At 40.3% G+C, this 19,315-nt stretch overlaps 1 long non-coding RNA gene across 1 annotated transcript; it reads left to right on the top strand.

The window, feature by feature from the left end:
- The first annotated feature begins 1,341 nt into the window (after positions 1-1,341).
- On the top strand, positions 1,342-18,734 carry LOC114013007 (uncharacterized). Its single transcript, XR_003555833.2, has 4 exons — positions 1,342-1,528; positions 10,246-10,360; positions 10,466-10,688; positions 13,525-18,734. It is a non-coding gene; the product is annotated as an uncharacterized LOC114013007 (long non-coding RNA).
- Positions 18,735-19,315: the final 581 nt, after the last annotated feature.

The following is a 19,315-nucleotide window of genomic DNA, read 5'->3' as shown; positions in this document are numbered from 1 at the left end:
CTTTACATATGATTTAAATCTAAAAGCACCAACACAGGATAGTACTATAAAAATGTTTCCAAGCCATGCTGTAGGGCATGCAACTGTTTCCTGTTGACGTTGGAGGACAGAGGAGAACACTTTTATGTAAGGCAGTGTTACATGAGAAACCCTTATTTAACCGTCTGCACTGTTCTTGCAGCATTTCATTTCTAGTCTTTGTTGACAGTGAATAATCTTTCATAGTTCTCCCTATTACAACAGGCTTAGAAGCACTTTATTTCAGGTATAACCCAGGAAAAGGCCTGATTCACTATGTCCTGCTACTTCAGTTTTGTCTACAGAAGAACTGAATTTGCTTGATGTGTACTTCCAGACTCTGATTTTGCAAACTGCTTTTCCAAAACTTGAGAAGGAAAACCGATGACCCAACTTGTCACTGCTCCCTTATCATAGTGCAGTCACTTGTCCCTTACTCCTTGAAAACTAAAAAGGCTTCACCCCAGTTCCCACTCAAACCAGCGCAGAACCCCTTCCAGGCTGTCTCCCTTTGGCAAAGCTCTGCATTCAGCTCTGCAAGCTGTCCAGTGGCATCGCCATGTTTAAAAGGAAGAGCCTGGGAAGCTGTGCACAGTATTGCTGCCATCTTCATCCTGCACATTGGCGGAGCCTGAGTGGGACAGACACCTGCCAGGCCCTTTCTACCATTCCTCTGGCTGCAGCTCAGATGCAACACCTGCTTCCATCTCCAAGAAAGATTTAAAACTGAAACATCCGCTGGTAGGCAGTTATATTATGTGGAGGCTAGTGCTGTGCCCTATCTGTACAGGCTGCATTCCAGGGAGCTGGGATATACCCAGTATACTGAACACCTCAGTTTTAAGAACGTGCTGGAGTTTTGGCCTATTTTTGCTTGTGCAAAAATGAGTCAGGACTTACAAATGGATTCAGATTGCTGTCAGTCCATCCTGGCAGATGACCCTATGGGATACATCCCCTGAGCTCTGGCAACAGAAATTGTGTGAAACTTCTAAGGCAGAATCAGATGTGGTTGAAAGTCATTTACTTTTGACTTAGCCAAACTTGCATTAATAAGGAATGATCTGAAGAAAACAGGCCAAGAAACATTTCTGCTGAAATTGGGCATGCAATTTCTTTGCGGTATTTTAGCATCCATGAACACGCAGACTTTACGTCCACTTCTGTCGTTGAGGTCCAAGATGATTTATAGGGACAAGTAATCCGAAACCAATTTATCTCATTTTCTCTATAGGCTTTGCTGTATTTTGGATGTTCTCTGACTGAGCAGGGAGAGAAAGAAGGAAAAAACTTTTGTTTTGTTTTGTTGCTATCTTAGAATTAATTTTCCAGTGGTGATGGATTTGCAGTGGATTCTCAGCACTCATGTAGCTGCTGAGTTCCCTAGAAGCAATGGAGCCAGCAAAAACCTTTGCAGAAAGAATTCACTACCTGAATCCTGGAGATCATCCTTGAATAGCAATGGTAATGATTTGTGTTCATCAGAGGGCAGAACACATCTATCGTACAGGTAAACAATCTGTTCTTCTCTAAAATACTGCTTGTATGTGTGAAACAGATTGTTGAAGATTCTGGTGTTTGGGAAAGCTTGGGCAAGCATCTAGCTGAAGCGTAAGCCTTAGTCCTTCAAACACAAGTTTCTGTTGCCTAACAATGTTTACTGCATAGGTATGCAAAAATGTGTAATGCTATACCCTTGATTATAACATACAGTGGAAATGTAGCTTTTGATAATTCTTTCTAAGGTTATTAGCTTTGTGAATTCTTAGGTAAACAAAACTGTAAGCTGACTCTTAAACCACCTTTTATTAGCAAGCAATACTTTACACAATTGTTCCCAAGAGATAGTATTGCACTGGTAACAGGAAGTCAGAAGTCATTTATGTTAAAGTTTGTTCCTTGACTGTGAATTCTCTTTGAGCAAAGCTAGTATTCTTTCATATCTCTGTAATAGTACCCTGGGTTTGAATTTAGGACTTTGGGTATTACAGTAATGTATGCCTGTAATAATGCATTGCATGCACATTTACTGGGCAAATTTACATTGGGGATTTACATGTTTTTCTGTTGAATTTACACCCCAGAAGAGAGGAAGCAAAGATTATTTGAAGAAGAAATATTTTTTTTATCATGGCTGACCAGCCTGCATGATCTCTATGATGAGATCACTGTCTGCGTGATGAAAGGGAGAGCCACAGGTGCTGTATACCTTGACTCCAACAAGGTCTTTGACACCATTTCCTGCAGTATTCTTGCTGCCAAATTGGTGAGATCTAGATTGTATAAGTGGACAATAAGGTGGGTGGAAATTTGGCTGGATTGCTGGGCTCAAAGGGTAGTGATCAGCAGTACAAAGTCCAGCTGGCAGCCGATTACTAGTGGCATGCCTCAGAGATCGATACTACAGCCAAGACTGTTAATAGCTTTATTTACAATGTGGACAATTCAACTGAGTGAGTGCTCAACAGCTCCTTCCAGCATAAATTATTTTATGGTTATTTTCATTTGGGGATGCACAAAATAGGTAGGGTTGAACATAAGCAGATGTAAGGCACAGTGAATGTACTAGCTCTCCTTGCTTGCAGGGAGCACTTATTTCAGAGTAGTGCTTGACGGAGTGTAAATGTGGATTCAATAACATGCTGACTTCTTCTGTAACATAGCATGAAAGAAGTGGTGTAGGACCAGGCTGGAAGATTCTGTCCTAAATTGGTATTACTCCTGTTGGCTGAGTTCCTACTCCTGGGACTGCCTCTTACGTGTAAATGGATCAGTAAATAATGGTATTTTCTCTTTAATTTGAGCGGTAAGAGCAGACAAGGCGGATAGCCTTAGTGTTGCTTCAGATGCTACTTTCCTGTGGTTCAGCATTGTCCCCAGAGCTCTGCTCACTCTTTCAGTGGCCAATGCATGTTTCTCTAGGATCTGCCATTCTTTCTCAGGACAAGTGTGGTATAAATATCACTGTTGTGGGCATCTGTATGAGAAAAAAACCACTGCCCTGTGGTAGACAAGCAGTTTAGTATTTGCCTGGAGAAGAGAAACTTTCAATGTCTAGGAGGCAGGTGGCAGCCCGATTATGGTTTTAATGGTTTGAGGTTTGGAACTTTTTATTCGTGGTTTCTGTGGCGCTCCGTACCAAAATAGCTGTATTTTATCCTTGAAGCAATATATGGTTTGGGGGGAAAAAGAAAAAAAAATCCTTTGGTATTTTATCCATTGGCTAGTTATTTCTAGACACCTATTCCCACCTGCTGTTTTATGAACTACAGATTTAAAGCACTTCAAATAGACCACAGGACACTCATCTCCCTATTTTGCTGTTCCTGTCTTCTGTTTTCAGTGTGCCTGATGTACGTGATATTAGTCATCCCTGTCACTTTTACACTTCCTGACTACCAGAAGTTTGGGATGAGACTTTCTCTTTCCTCTCAGCTGACATTTTCTTTGGGAGTAAGGGGCAGGGAAATATTTTGAAGTAAATTTAGTGTTTAAAAAGGTTGCCAAAATAGCGTGGGAACTTCTCAGTGAAATCTGAAAAGGCACAAATTTCATCTGTTTCCTGCTGGGGTTCTTCTATCCTGACCTGAAAGGAAGGCCTTAAAAAAGGGTGTTTCACTTGCTATACCATTGGGGTTTCTCCACCCCACCTTTTCCTTGTCTTTGCCCTTCCAGTTTTTATTCCTGCTGTTTCTGTTTTTTAATTTCTTACTCATTTCTTCCTCCCACCTATTCTGCCTCCCTCATGTACCTTTCCCCCATCTGCATTCCATGCTCCATATCAATTTCTCAACCTCCTCCTGATTTCAACCTTCTGCTAGCTCCTAATTTATTTCTACCTACCTTGGGTACCAAGGATCTAAACTATATGACGAGAGAAAGCAAACATCTCATCATATTGTAGAACCATATTGTCCTGGATGTACTAGCAAAAAAAACCAATACTTGAGTGCTCTTCTCCTTCAGTTGCAATATTTTCCCCCCTAGATATCTTCTGTATTTTTTTATTACATTTTTGGATGGAGGTAAGAAAAAGAGAACAAATATACTCTACAATATAAAGAAATGTTACCAGTAATGCAAAAATGCTACTGCCCCGAACACGCAAATCCACAGGGTCAAAACCTTGACGACTTGTTCAATTTTTCATCCTCTTTTCAAGTACAGCTGCTATTGAGATGAGACTGGAACATAAAACCCACAGCAAAGAACAGACATAATTCACCTTAAAACACTGCAAGGCTTCCGTATTTGTAAATCCTTGTGACAGACAGTAAAATATACATTTTATCACTCCATACTTAGTCAGCCATTTTGTTTCATTTCCAAAGTCACATCCACAGCAAAGATGACTATCACCTGTGTGATGTCAGAGAGTGCGTTAAGCACGAACAGTTAGCATCCACCTAAAGACAATTATACCATGAGAAGCTTTGGTTTGCCACGTCTGATAATGTCCAAGTCTTCTACAACCTAGTCAAGTATTGCAAAGCGTTATTTCAGAGCAACACTTTCTGTAAAAAATACTTGCATTATTATTTCCTTCCCCGTTCCTATTTTAAGATATATACATTTTTAAAAGACCAAGATAAGGAGTTACTTTTTTTCCCTTAAGCCATGATTTATATTCTCGGGTTGGGGTTTTTTTTGAGTCATTTCTTCTTGTGGAGGCAGAAAATCAATAATCACCTTCAAAAAGAATGCTTGTCAGAACCTGACGGAGCAAAATGTATCTGTACCGTGCATATGCCTCCAATAGTCTTCAACCCTACTACTGTCCCTTGTAACCTTAAAAAAAGAGAGAGAGAGAGAGAGAAAGTGAAAGATTAAAATCCAGAGATTCTCACTCTGAATATTGGACTTCTGATGTAATTTGAAGTCAGCAATTCATTAAGCGTGCCATTCTGGTACTGGAACAACCTATAAAACATTTACATTCTCTAGAAGCATTTGTCACGTACTGACAGGAACAATGAAATATGCCCATTTTTAGAATGCCCTAAAAGATCAGTTTCCACTTCAACACTCAACCACAGCGAAGTTTTATGGTACGGATGGTTCTGCCTCAAATAAGGACTTGCCAAATAGACAAAGGTCTATGACCGGACTGGATAAAGGACCTTCCACCCATAACTTCCATTTGCCAGGACAGGAACTTCAGGTTTTCAGTTTGACTTTATGATTGGTGCTAAAGACTCTGCAGGATCATTTCAGTCATTCAGCTGATCTAAATAAATCCAGTAACTAGATAAGCTATGCAACTTAAAAACATTTTTATCAGGAGAGAGTTCTTTATAAAAAATTTCCAAAATGTTACATCTGTTCTGTTGACTGCAGGAGCTTAGGGTGACTTTTACTGAAGCAGTTATATTTTTACAAGCTCAGGGAGGGCAAGGGTGATTTAATTGCCTCTCCACCAACATGCAGTCTTACTGAACCCAGCAAAGCTCCTTGTTTCATTGCTCAGAGATAGGTACCTACTCGTGAGCAGACGCTGTACTTTTCAGTGGGTTTGTTCAGTGCTTGCAGCTGTGCACTTCCTTAAATGCTTCCCTGAATCAAAACTCTGAGATGGCATTCTTTCGGTTGACTTGGTCATTTCCGATTTGGCTGCACTCCTCCTCACACAAATGGTTGGGTTTGCTCTCCAGCGTCTCAGCAAGCAGTCAGAAATGTCTCCACAAATCTTTGGATGCCAATACAAATGCCCAAAGTAGCAAAACAAAGGTACTCCATAGCACTTTAGACTGGCATTTTCAACTTTAGTGACAAAACCTCATTCTTTTTTCTCAACTGCATTTGTCCATTTTGGTTCATCTTTATATGCGTAGCTTTTAGCATCACAGCAAAATATGATCTACAAAGTTAGATCCAACTAACTGTAGGTGGGAATATCTAGAAAGTGGAGGACTGTTCAAAGCACTGATTTTAGAAGATTAATTACTTGTGAAATATATTCATTCTTCTTGGCTTATTTCTGACTTTCTGTTCACTTCTGTTATTTAGCTCAACACAGTACTTCCTTCAGCGTGAACTCAGTCTGCCCTAAAGAAAAAAAAAAAAAACGGATTGCTCTAAATAATAGTATCTCAGTAATAGTAAGAGATAATATCTTCAGTTTGTTATGCCTGCAAAAAATGTCTGGGCCAACAGGACTGCCAAGGCTCATAAAACTCTTGCGTCACTACCAATTTATTGGCATGAATGTATCATATCTTCCTTTGATGTTTACTAGCTCATGCCAACATTAACTTCCTTTGATTTTAACTCTCTGTGTATGCTTGGGCATCTTTTGGTTGTGGATATTTTTGGTTTGTTATGTTTATGTATTCTTTTTAAAAGGAAATTGATGTAATATTGTCTTCAGATTTGGTGTTCTGAAGATGGGAGAGTCTGCTTAGGTTGATAAGCTCTTTTCTTTTTTAATATTGAGATTAATGTGGACTTGAGCCTAAAAGGATATATTCCAGTCTTTTCTTACTTGACAAAAATGTTTAAATGTCATTACTTCAGACAATCTTTTTTCTTAAAAAGTGTTGAATCTCCTGCTATGATGAGTCCCAGGTCTTTATAGTACAAGATGTAATCAGCCACTTTATTATATTGTATGACAGTATGACTTCATTCCTAACACAATTTACTTAAATTGAACATTTTGGCAGATGTGTGCATGAGACTAGAGGAACAGAACTTCTATTAAATCACATCCTGAAACAATAACGGATTGTATTGTAGATCTAGCAATGCAGCATTTTCCAGCTCTGCTCATAACTTACCGCATGTTATAGGAGACATTAGAAAGTACACCCAGCAAGACTGAAAACCACTCCACGATAAGGTCAGAAATGACATGTGTAGATAAACGATCTGATTTGTGATGAAGAGGTTTACGTAGCACTGCTACCTCATCAACAGAAGTCAATAAACATGTCCACTTGTAGTGATTCCAGTAACATTGATGAGAGGAAACAAACAATTCTTTAGTGAAAGATGCCTTTTTTTTCTACTCTGTTGTGCTTATATACTGTTTTCCTTAGCATAAGTGACCAACACAAAATATGATTCTTTCTGCAGGCTGCAAAATGTGCAGGCACCGTGGGGGTTTTAGGAATGATTTGTGCGTGTGAACGTGTTACTGGTTGCTATACAGAAATGAAGACAGGTCAAAGAAATTCTCCTAGCACTTGGGACAAAGTCTTATGAGTCTCTGCAGAACCTCCAGTAACAAATTCAGAGCAGCCTCTGATATCTGTGTCTCCTGCCCAAACACAGTGGTACTCACACAGCAGAACACCGCTGAGTATGAAGCAGGATTGTGAGCCACGGACTTCAACTCCAACCCCAAGGAGCACTGGGGTAATTTTAAGATATGTTGGATTGAGGGACAAGTTCTAGAACCTGAGGAAATAGTCTGTGGAAAGTCAGAGTGACTAAAGTCTGCACCAATATTCATATTTCACCATTGTACTTTCTTTTCCATCTTCTCATTTGGGTTCCCTGTTCTAGAGCAAACAGCTTTGACTAGGATAGTTTCAGCTTGAATTAGGTCAACTTTATACTGATCACAAGGCAGAAAGATTCCATGTGAAGCATTAGATGTGAGGCTTTCTGTACTTTGGTGGTAGAGAACACTTATTAGCACCAACCTGAAAGCACTATTGGTTCTTTACAGCATCTAAAAAAACAAAGAAAAAAAACCCAACCCACAACAAAACTAATTCCATTCTGTAGACCTTGATTTTGGAACGAGCTTCACTGATTTTCTGAGATCACAAATACAACCCAGCACGCTCAAAACATGGGATCATCAAGCTCTGAGTGCCATGGGAATATAAGCTTATCCCATCTTTAGTACTATCTCCACTTTCCTTGACTTTCTGATTTCTTTTAAAAGACCTATTCAAAGAAAAGAAAGAAAAAAAAAATCCAAACCCCAAAACCAAAACATAACACCAGAGGTGCCATCTGGGAAAGCAAATCAGTAAAGGACATACTTAAGTCTCAGTTGGGTAGTTTAACAGAGTACATGAAGTATTTCAAACCTCTAACCAGAAAAAAACTCTTAAAACATGCCAGACTTTGAATAATCTTCTGTTAAAATGCATATTTGAATGCTCATGAAGTCAGAGATTACACAGGGCAAAAACCAACCCCAATTAAAATCAGTAAGTGTCTTACCAAAATTGGATCAGGAATTTGCATTCCAAATATAAACAGAGAAAATGTGACTTTTCTAAGTAGATAATTGTTGACCAGCTACAAACAAAAAATAGCTGCAAAAGCAATAGGCAATAGCAATTACCATCCTACTCTGAGTGGAGCAGAGACCCAGTTTGACCTCCCGTGCCTTGAATGTCACTGAGTAGCTTTGACTTTTTTCTTCCACCATTGAGATCCAATGAAAACTTAAGGATAGGCTCCTAGTCTCTGGGCTTTTCTCTCATTTGCAAAAGACTAACTTCATCAGGCACTTCTTGTTGCAAAAAAAAAAAAACCCACACCAAAAACAAAGCAATATTTAAGTGTAAAGTTATGACTAAAAAAAGTAAAGGATGAAGAAAACAAACAGAAAGGGTGTTATTTCTTCTATTGCCTGGTATGTTTTAAGCTTAAGAATCAGAAAATGGGAGACTGCGACTGTACTCTGCTTTTGTTATTCAAGTGTTGCTGAGATTTCCTGTGGCCATCTTGCACTGACTTTGGAGTCTTTGGTTTGGAGTTTAGTGCTTTGCCTACTCAGAATTTGAAAGCAAGAGAACCTAGTGTTGGTTGCAGAGTTGCAGCAACTTGTCCTGCTCACCAGACGAGAGGGAGATGGAGAATGATCTTGCTTAGACACAGCTGCTTCTTGCTACCTCCTGAGAGCAGTGTCGCGTAGGTACTCCTTCCTGCACTGCATCGCTGTTCAGAACTGAGCCTTCAAGACTTCAGGAGCTAAATTTGCAGCTGATAAGGTTCCTGCCAATATATATATATGCTTGTCTTCTAGCCCAGTAGATCTTTGCCCATAGTGGTACACAATGGAGCAAGAAGCAAAGCTGACCTTTCAACCAGTAAAGAACTCTGAAAGCACAGTGAGGTGAGAAAGACCTAAAGGGACCAAATCTTAAGAGGACCTAAAATACCAAAAAGTGATATTACCACGTCTTACCATGAACTTTGCCAGCTTCTGCAGTAGCCAGGCCATGAGCCAACAAAATGCTCATATAGCTGTTTAACTTCAAGTACACAAGCAGCCTTTCCGCAGTCAGTAGGATTATTCATATGTTAAATATTGACTACAGTAAATGTTGTGCTGGCTCAGAGCCAACAGGCATTTGTCATGAAGGGCTATTCCTTTAGAGAAAGCAACTATGTTTAGCAGCAAAAGGAAAGGGCTGCTTTGGCAAGTAGAAATCTATTTAAATAATGTCGAAAAGGGTGGGCGTGACTACTTGGGCTGATACAATAATTTCTTTTAGGGGGGTTGACTAGGGTTGACTACATAGGACTAACTTATAGATGGCTCTGTTAGAGTTCTCATCTGCCCACTGGAAGTGTGAAATGCCATTACTAAAGGGTCAATGGTGTCTAATGACCTCAGAAATGCCGGGGCTGTCTCACCTGGGACAACGGAGCTGTTTTCCATCCATTCCTTCCATAAATGAGAGCAAAAAGTGTTAAAGATTGTCTGGGTATTTCTTGTATTTTAGTTTTTTAGTCTAGTAACCTATATTTAACTTTAACTTTTAAAATTAAAAGCCTGATCTTTTCGGTTCCTATTTCTACTAACAGTCCCTACTCATTTAAATAAATATACAGATGGAAAGCTATTTTCAGAAGTGTTCAGCATTGGCTTATATTCTGTGGAAGTCAGCAGTAAAACTCCTACTGATTTTTACTTGGGAGTAGAACCATGTCAACTTTGAACAGTTTTGAAAAGCCTAACTGAAGCATAATTTTGACTAAATGCTGCCCAGGTATAATCCTGAAGAAATGAAGTCAAAATATTCAATTAAATATGTCACCATATTTTCAGTCCACATTTTCTCATTAACATGGGTGCATTGTCTGCACAGGCAGAGACATACCACAGAAGAAGCCGAATACTTCCTACAGATACTGCTGCTTAATTCAAGCTGCTGTTATGACTTGTTAGGTAGCTCACAAAGTTTACCTGAAATGTGTTGGAAATATATCAGCCATTTGCAACCTTAACTCCTTTCCTTTTTTCTATTTTGAATGCAGACATCTGAAGGAATTTAGGTAATTTATATTTGAGCTTGAGCAGTATACCATTAACAACTGATGAAAGACAGTAGATGACAGCTCTGCAAGAATAGGAAATGCATCGATATTTATGGTAATTCCCACTTATACCTATATACCTATGTTCATAGATATGTACATGGACAGATGTATTTTGGTAATTTAAGCACACTGATTTTTAATGCCTCTTTCGCACCAGATTCCAGATGTTTCCTGAAGAATGAGACTGTGGTTCCGTGATAATTTAAGCCTACTTAGACTGAGATGACTGCAGAAACAAATCTCACCAAAAAATATGTGTGTGTATATATTTCAGCCAAATTGGTTCTGAGTGGACTCATTACCTACATACTGGTGCCTGGAATAAAATAGAAGCTGGAGAAGCCTGGCTGAAGGCAGGGGCACAGGTCACCCTCACACAGGTTGGTTTAAATGGCTGTGAAATTGCACCAGAATACCTTCAGTATTTTCTGATGTGAACTGGAGACTGTAGGATTGTTCCCTTCAAATTCTGTCCAGTATCTGCTAATTAACGGAAGGGCTTTTGTTGATCACGATGAGACCTGGATTAGCCCATAAGCATGTAATAAGAACAATAAATATCCTGCTTTCTTGACACTTTTTGTAAGATTAAGTGATCAGTGATGGTTCAGTTGGTTTTGAATGTCGTCAGTGCTGCTGCAATGGTAATGTCTTACCTCCACCAGCCCACATGATTAATGGGGGTCAGGACTGTTTTTCTTATGGAGAGGTATAGTTACATCAATAACTATCTTAACAGATACATAGCTACAAAATACACCATAGTGAGTGTATCATATTAGATATATATATATTTATGTAACAATGTAAGTTACATATATTTAACATAGTGTAGAAATAATGTCTGGGTATTGATACATTAAGGGCCAGGAGGAAGGGGAAAGAATAGTTACTTTCACACTGTGACATTAAGAGCTGTACTACATTTGGTGTAAAAAGCACAAGAAGCCAAAAGGAACAGCTTAGATATTGGACCCACTAATGCTGGATTTATCTGCTTAATTTCCTGCTATTTTTTTTTTTCTTTTGGGATTTTAAAGGCTGAACATCATTATTTATATATGTTTATTATTTTCAATATATTTAGGTTTATAGCCATGGTTTAGTAGATATACTGTATGGCTATTATGATAGAAATATTTGCACGTTATGTTTTGAGATGCTGCTAATTCTAGTAGAACTTTTCATTTCCTGTTGTGAGAATTTTTCCTTCTATCTCTGAAAACTGAATTTGTATGAGGCTTCCTGAATGTATTATGTTCAAAAATTGAGAGCAAAAGACAGATATATTCGCTACCTCAGCTGTGCTATACAACCCCCTACCTCCTTTTCAAAAATGTATTTTGTGTTTTTAATTTGAAAAGCAATTGAGCCCCCATTTGGGGCAATGAATGTGTAAGTAAAATATGTCAGGTGATGTATTTGAAATAACCTCAGTGATTTCAGAGTAATTTCTCACATTTTCAAAAGTGACTTTAAATGAAATTAAGTCGACTTCAAATGAATTGCGTTTTAACTGGGTATTAGCTTTTACAGCTTGATCTGATTCCCTCTTTATTATGTAGTGCAGTAGCTCACAATCAACTGAAGTGAGAGTTAGTTCCTGGGGAGGTCTTTCTTTCGTATACAAAGATAGGCTTTCATACGAAGGTGTCAGAATCTGTTCTCTCTACTGCACTGTGTTGATATTTTGAAAAATATAGATGGTTCTTCAAATGTCTAACGTGACACTGATCCTCTTTAACTCTGCATATTTCCATGCTAATATAAAAGCAGCCACATCACTTTCAGTGCTTCACTGGTAGCTCATTAAAAAAATGTAAAGAATAATGTCAGCGTGTCTGTTACGATGAATATTTTGACGTTCACACCTCTGCTGACGGGTGCCTGAGTGAACGCACAGTGTGAGTGGCACAGGTGCTGGGTGCCTGGCACCCAGCCCCCAGCCCAAAGGCAGGGAAGGGGCAGCTCTGCTGCCCCCCAGCCCCGTGGGCTGCTGAGGCAGGAGGCGCAGCGTGTACAAGCCCTACACAGCCGGTGTAACTGGGTTACGACACTGGATCTGTGTGCTAGCAACTGGTAAGGGGAGCCTTGCTTTAGTTTGCCAGTATGCAAAGTCTGGTTTTATAGCCTTTTTCGATGGAGCCAACCTTGTCTGTACCAGTGAGTGCCTTTCACAAATCCTGCTATGGGGGAAAGAAATTTCACCTACTCTCCTACTCTCAATATGTTTTTGTGTCTCTGCTGTATGTCAGGGAAAGATATGTCCATTTTTGTGTGTGTAAAGGAATCAGGCAGATGTACACCAAATTAGCTTGAACAACTATTTTAATTTTTTTTTGCTGAGAGAAATTGCAGGGTGGTTATGAAACGCAAAGGATCTAAGGGTGGCAGTATTCTTGTATACAGAACAGTCTGTGGTTCTTCATTGCAATCTGTGCCCCCACCCCCCCCAGCTTCTTCAACACAAAAACCATCCATTACAAGGCTCCTGCAGTCACTGATTCATGTGCTTGTGATCAAACTTTCCTGCTTCTAATACAGTGAGTGGTTTATAAAAGATGGTTGCAATTCCTAGATGGACTGAGTGTGTCTGTTCCTGTGCTGTTGTGCAGCCACTTTATTATGCTCCTGGTCTCTCATCAGTGATTTCAGTCCTACTATGAGAAATTAATCTCTTGGAAGAGTTCATTTATATTTTGATCATCACCTAACCTGCATAGCTGCACTGTGCACTACGCTTTGTGATAGCAGTCTGTGATACCAAAATCCTGATAGCTACCCTATAGCCAATTTTCAAGGCCATGTGAGATGATACCAGTCCTTGTCCCAGAACAGTATCAACTGTCTCACCAAGCCATCTGATCTGTACTTTCTCATGTGTGCATGTTAGCCTAGACACATTCTTTTGAGCACCAGCTAATATATGAGAGCTCACGTTCTACAGTCGCATGTGAATTTCTGAGGACACCGAGTCAGCTCATCTGGCAAATGTGAATTACAGCTGCAGGGAGGGTCCATAACAGGACTCAGCAAAGGATGTAATATTTTGAAGCTTCCTCCTCTTCCCCCTACTTACATTTTATTCTGCAAAATAAATTTACTTCTGGATGATAACCATAGGAGGCATTAGCAATCTCTGCAGCATGTAAAAATATAGGAAGCCAACAAGAAGCAGTACTTCTAATTTAAAACTAATGTTTCTTTTATTTTCAGGTCTACCACTTGGCTTGAACTACAGGTTTGAGGAAAACAACCACCAGATTCTGGTAATAGGAATGCAGGGAGATTTCTTTTTTCTTTCCACTTTGTTTCCTCTTTAATAACAGCCTTACACATGGCACTGCACAGGCTACTCCATGACATTCTTCCACAGTCTCCTAATATGAATTTACAAACAGGGAGCTACGAGAGTTAGAGGTGCATACTTTGGCCTCTGCCTTCCACTCCTCCCACCACAAATGCTGCTGCAGCATGGCGCTGGGAATGCAAACATACCAGCACTGTGGATGGTGATGACAACTGTCAGACTGAAAGTCCCAGTCACTTACAGGGAGAGCATCTGGGGCTACAGCAGCATCACTGTTGTTTATAGCTCCCATTTCCATCCCTCCAGCTGGACCCACAGTCTTTTGGGTACCTGTGACACCTACACACCCAGCTGATATCATTGCACCCACGTAACTGTCTTGAATTGTGTGCTTTTTGTTCATGTTTGAAGCACAGGCTTATGTCTCAAGAGACTTCATTGTCACCTGCTGAATATTGGTGGTGTTGTGTTCCAGCTGGATTTATCATTTCATAACATAAAGGCCTCAGACTTTACTTCCTCTTAACTTCCTCTTAGTCTTTGTCTGCTTCAGATTTTCACAGCCTTCAGAAAAGCTACTATATTTTTTCTTCAGGGACAGTTGAGGGAAGGCTAAATTATCTGGTGAGTTAAGCCTCCTGTATGCAAGTTGAGGAATTGGGTATGCTTTTGTTAAAGTTTCTTGGCAAACAGCTCTTCTGTATTAAGTAGGGTCTGCTGCTGTTCTTAAATGTATTGGTTTTAATTTCACTGTTGCAAACTAGCTGGGCCTTTCAAAAGCTCGTTGAGCATTGTATTTCTAGCAACAGGTGGTAGGATGGGTCTTTGAACATCCCAGCCGCTGTGTTAGCAATTAAGTAGGTATTTTAGAATCTGAAACACTATGCTGAAAGAATCAAAATAACAGTGTATTTTCTTACTCTGTACAAGTGTCTTCAGTTAACTGAACTCAGAATCTAAGATATATTTTGTGTATATATATATACATACATACACACTCTGCTAAATATCCTGTTTCTAATTTTTATTTCAGTTCCAAGACAGTGTTGAAACAAAGCACCGTGTCTAACTTTGTACAGACAGCTCCTTTTGCCAAACTAGCGACGTCTTTTTTGTCTTGGGCTCCATTCAGGCATCCATGGAAGGCTTGTGTGGCCTGGAAAATGGGGAAGCTGATTCAAAAATACCAAGGGTTTTGTTTAATAACTTCACTGCCAACAACAAGTACAGTTGGTTTTATCAGCGGCACCCTTCTGTCATGTACAATGTCTATACAGGAAATCAGGTGTGTATTAACATGTTCAATCTCATACTATGGAAGGGGAGGTAACAAGAACCCAGAAGCTGAGAGGACTGTTCGGGGTTTCTGGTCTTTTGGGGAGGGCTGGACAGATGTCAGACAGCAGGACAGCTCTGGACAAAGCTATGGAAGAGCTAAATCCCATGGAGGGGAACCTGATGTGGACAAAGCTTGAGAGCTGTGTCTGTGGAGAGATGGACAAAGCACTGGGGAAACACAGAAGGAGATAAAACCCCAAAGTAAATCTTCGACAGCAAAAAACATTACTTAGTGACTTTTGAGTAGTGCTAAAAAAAATTACTAGTGCACTCAGATATTGAGAGAAATCAAAGACATCCTGTTAGTTCCCTCTATTTTTGTTAAATATTTATGATTGGGAATATTCACACCACAAACTGCAATTTTGTTTTATCTGGGAGGACAAATTGCAGTAGAACAAGCTGCTGAAAAGAGGCCAAGAGGACCACAACCATCTCAGCTGGTGGCCTTCATAACATGCAAAAAGCACGTCATAACTTTCAGTTACTGGGGTGCAAATAGCTAAGTGTTATTTGCATAGTTGCTCTGGAGTTCTTGTGCAGTTAGATGCTCTCAAGGGTTGGCTTTAATTGTTCAGAAATGCTGATTGTTCTCTGAGCAATGCCAGCCATGAATTTCGTGAAAAGAAATTGGCCTCTTGTACTGTAGAGTGACTTTTTTATTTGTTGGGAGAAGCATGTTAGTATTAAGTTGTTTGCATATAGGACTGTGAGGAAAAACAACACCAGAAAGCCTGTACCTGCTATACTTCACTAGTAAATTGACCATATGGGGCATGAGGCCAAAAATATCTAGCAAGATTCAGTGCATGCAGTGGAAAAAAGAAGGAATAAATATTAAACCCTGAATCTGCTAGGAATGTTTGCGTTATGTAGTAATTGGGTAAACAAAATCAGGGGTATCGAATCAAATGAAGAAGCTGCCACCCTGAAGATCTCCTCTTTACTGAAACTGTCAGCAAGAAACAACAACTTCTGTCATCAAAAGGAGAAGGCATAATAGCACCGTATTTTTTTGGTATGGAGTGATATCCATGTATGTTCACATCCTAATCATTGGAGCAATTACTGTTGTTCGCATCTCCATTTCATTTCCTTGGCTGAGCACTCCTGGGATTTTGGACTGTGATTTCATTATTCACTTGACTGTGCCATTTGTATTGTGTACCTGCTCCAGCAGATATCATCGACTCTTAATACTCCTGTGCTATGCAGAACAAATCATTTGCATTTGAGTAGGTCGCTATGGCTACTGGCTACCTAACTGTGTACTGCATCTGTAAAAGCCAAAAACTGAAGGTGTTTTGCAGAATTTAGACAAGGATCAACTGTTCACAATTTGAAATCATATCCGTATCCATTGTTGTTGCTAACAGCATGTACTTGTGTAGGGTTGATTAGGTACAATCTCTCTCTTCCTATTTTGGATTAATATTTAGAGAGCCTCTTTCTCAGGGCTGCAGGCTGACTCCAAAGGAAACAAACGTCTCTAGAGGACACTTGCATGACAGTCAGCAGATTAATTATACCTGCAGTCGTTCAAGGTGCAGCATAAAACCTAAAAGTTTTCCATTAAAATTAATTCTGTGCTATTCAAAAATACAAATTCCTGCTGGAGTTGTCTGAAATAAATCTGGTAATTTACGCTCTAGTAGTTTTCAGAGTACAGAAAAACTCCTTGACTGGGACTAACACAGAAGGTACCAGCTCAGTAGGATCCAAGTCTTTAACTTGCAGAGGTTCATTCAGAAATACTAACCCTAGCGCTTTGTTCTGTTCCCTACATGAATCACAAAGGCAGGGAAACAGCATTATCCCCGATAAAGAAAATGGTGAGCACTGAAGCGAAGCAACTCCAGCAGGAGACAGTGAGTCAGCATCAAAGTCTGGACCAAAACTCAAGCTTGCCAACTTGGAGCCCTCTCCTCAGAGTTGAGAACAAATGGAGAAATCTTCATGAAAGCACGGGCTGTAGTACCATACTGAAAGAACCAGTGTGAAGAATCATCCCTAATATGAATAAAGTACAGCTGGCGATTGGATTAATAACACTAATTTTGTTGGTGTGAACGAAACAAGCCTCCACCATCAGAAATTCAGTGAACACTACTGGTAAATTGCATGTATTCTAGAAAACCACTTTACATACTTGGAGATACCTGGTAATGCCGTCACTGTGCCCGTGTCATAGGCTGCCTGTCCCCCTTCAGAAACCATGTATGAGCTCTCCCATTAAAACTCTCTGCTGAGAGATCCATGGGGGCACCAAGGGGAAGTTTATGGCTTAGTGGTAACTGAAGAATGTTCCAAGGCTTGCAATACTGCTTTTGTTTCCCCCAGCAAACACCTTCAATTAGCTATTGTGTTGGGAGGGAGGCAGCTTCTCCACTAAAAGAGTAGCTCTTTTTCAGGGCGAAATATCCTTCTAGTCTGACAATGTGCTGCTTTGGTAAGCGTGGCCACAAAACACAGGTGGAGTGAAATATCCCTTGACTTATTTACCACTGAAATTCATTAGGTTATGAAGCAGACTGACATGTTTTGTTGCCTATTGTAGAGTAATATCTGCATTTGTGGATAAGGTCCACTTGCTTCATGAGTGTTCAATGAGAAACTGTATGCCTGAACAATGTTACCGTATAAATAATATATTAAAATGAAAGGGCTGTGAAATAACATTAGAAATCATTTGCAAGATACACAGGCAGAGCACAGAAGCGGCCAAAAAATGAAACTTGACATGCATGCTTGGTCATCGCTTTGAAAATTATGACATTAAGATTGAATAACAAAGCCCAGCATTTAAAGGGAAAATCACATTCAACAGAGTTTGGGATTATTTGCTGTACGTATTTTATTAGATTCAAATGTAAGCCCTATCATTTTGTGATCCAACCTGGGCTGCTTTCTTTTCAGGAAGATGATTTCCGTCATTGGCCCTGTAGTGAGGTTGTAGTAGGCTTCGTTGTGCTCCAGCTGTGACAGCTTCCAAGGTCTGGTTAAAGTGGGGGTTCTATACTAAGATGACAGAGGAAACAAGGGAAATCGTGTATCTGACATTCTATACAGATCCCGAAAGAAGATACAAAGTGAAAAATAGGACACAATCTCTGGGGTTTTCCTATCAGCAGGTCATCTCCAAATTTTGTAGACCTCGCAAACAGCTTTCAAAAGAGTTTTTGGTTAAGACTTCCAGCATGCCTAACTTCATGAAACCTTAGCAAATATTGTCACTGGGTTTTGGATATTGTCACTGAGTTTTACTGGCTGTAAATGGGAACACCTGTCGTTAGCTTTTACCCACCTTTTCACCTGAGCCTTCCCTGCTCTTCCCCCAAGGTGTGCATCTCACAGGCCTGCCCCCCTCCTAGCCACAGGTAAAAGGGACCTCCAGCCTGCCTGCCTGCCCGCGGTGAGGAAGGAAGCAGTCTGGGCTCATCCAGAGAAACAGAAGTTGAAACACGGTTTGATTTCAGCACCAGAAGGAGAGAATACAAAGAACTACCAAGCCAACTTGTAATAAAAGGGCTATATGGATCTATTTTGGTCTTCCACCCATCCCATCTGGAAGCCTAATTTTATTTTTTTTCTTTTCCCAGAACTTGCAATGAGCTTCCTTCTGATTGCCTCCATTGTTTCTGGAAAGAATTGTTTTTGAATGACCTCCATCAGCTTTAGCAGGATATTGCTCATCTGCAGTGCTGTCTTTCCAATGGCTGAGTTTAGAAACACAGCAAATTCCTCCAACCCCTCAAAGCCATGTGATCGTTATCCTAACGAGCAGATAACAGTATTAAATTATTATGGCTAAGCCTGGCATTGTTGCTGCTCAACTAATTTTAATTTACAGGTTGTGTGGTGTCATAAGTGCCTACTAATTGCACTTGTTGAATATACTTTGCATCTGTATGTTTGGGGGGGAGGGATGAGCCTCATCTGTTCCCTGCCTGTCAGAGACCTGTCAAATTCAGTAAGTGTGACTCAAGCAATTCCCCAAAGCCTTCATGTATCTCCAGTTCATTCACCTGTATGAGAATATTCATATTTGCATGCAAACAGTCTTCTGTCTGTAGGGCCTGGCTGTGGGGGCAGAACGCTGTGGCACTAAGGTCTCTCGTGGCACATTACAGTCTGCCTGACAGAGCAGCCCAGGTTGCTCTTGCTGGGTAAACATCCCTCTGCATCTGCCTGCAGCTTTGGCCAAGACTCTCAGTGGATTTCAGTTCTGACTTCAGTAGAAGATGGGTATGAGAGCGGCAGTGAGGACAGTGCAGCCCAGGATTCTGTATGGAGCTGTACGCTGGGGAGGTGTCCACCACCTGCCCCTCACACAGCCTGGCTGCAGGTCCCTGTGCCGGG

This window comes from Falco peregrinus, chromosome 4 (assembly GCF_023634155.1).
Source record: "Falco peregrinus isolate bFalPer1 chromosome 4, bFalPer1.pri, whole genome shotgun sequence".
Taxonomy (NCBI): domain Eukaryota; kingdom Metazoa; phylum Chordata; class Aves; order Falconiformes; family Falconidae; genus Falco; species Falco peregrinus.
This window is presented reverse-complemented; position numbering and strand designations above follow the sequence as displayed.